Genomic DNA, 1,089 nt, shown 5'->3' with positions numbered 1-1,089 from the left:
ATAGAAACTAACAACAGTTACTAATGTTTGAGGCAAAGTTCAAATATCTAGATTGTAGCTAACAGTCCCAGAAACAAATGGAAGGGGAAGAGAGGATGTATCATTAAAAAATAATTTACTTTTTCTTCTTTTCAGTAAGGTTTTTTTTATTATTTAAATGTAGCAGTCGCTCTCTTTCTTTCCTTTAGCTTGTTTTTTCTACTTCCTTTGTATTTTGATAGTTGCTTTTTCCTATCATTTTTGTAGTTCAATATTTTAACAAAAAGTGTATAGAATATATATACATATACATAAGCCATATACTCTGTTGTTAAAATATTGAACTACAATAAATATATGAATGAAATGGGTCCATTCATAGCTACAGGCACACTTAGACTCTCAGGAAAACGCTTTTATATCTCTCCTAGCAGAATTATCACCGGCATTAGAATATCAAGAGTTGCTTTGTGTTTATACTGTTAATTGTTTTTCCTTTGCATCTTTCTGAAAAACAGGACATTCACAAAATGCCATTTGTGCTTTTTTGTTGTTGTTGTTAATTGCGAAGTCGTGTCCAACCCATCGCGACCCCATGGACAACGTTCCTCCAGGCCAATTTAATCCTAAGAATACCATAAGAAAGGCTGAGCACCAAAGAATGGAGGCCTTTGAACTATGGTGCTGGAGAAGACTCCTGTGAGTCCCCTGGACTGCAAGGCGTTCAAACCGGTCAGTCCTAGAGGAGATCAACCCCGACTGCTCTTTAGAAGGCCAGATCCTGAAGTTGAAACTCAAGTACTTTGGCCACCTCATGAGAAGGAAGGACCCACTGGAGAAGAGCCTAATGCTGGGAAAGATGGAGGGCAAGAGAAGAAGGGGACGACAGAGAATGAAGTGGCTGGATGTAGTCCCTGAAGCAGGAGGCCTGAGCTTAAATGGACTCCAGAAGATGGTAGAAGACAAGAAGGCCTGGAGGAACGTTGTCCATGGAGTCGCGATGGGTCGGACATGACTTCGCAACTAACAACAACAAATCCTAAGAATGCCAAGCAAACTTTGCAATAAGACCAGCTCGCTACCTTTTCCATTTCTTTTCCTGGGAATTAG

Source organism: Protobothrops mucrosquamatus, unplaced genomic scaffold (assembly GCF_001527695.2).
Source record: "Protobothrops mucrosquamatus isolate PMUCROS unplaced genomic scaffold, P.Mucros_1.0 scaffold2781, whole genome shotgun sequence".
Lineage (NCBI taxonomy): Eukaryota > Metazoa > Chordata > Lepidosauria > Squamata > Viperidae > Protobothrops > Protobothrops mucrosquamatus.
The sequence above is the reverse complement of the archived record's forward strand: the minus strand, read 5'-3'. Positions refer to the sequence as shown.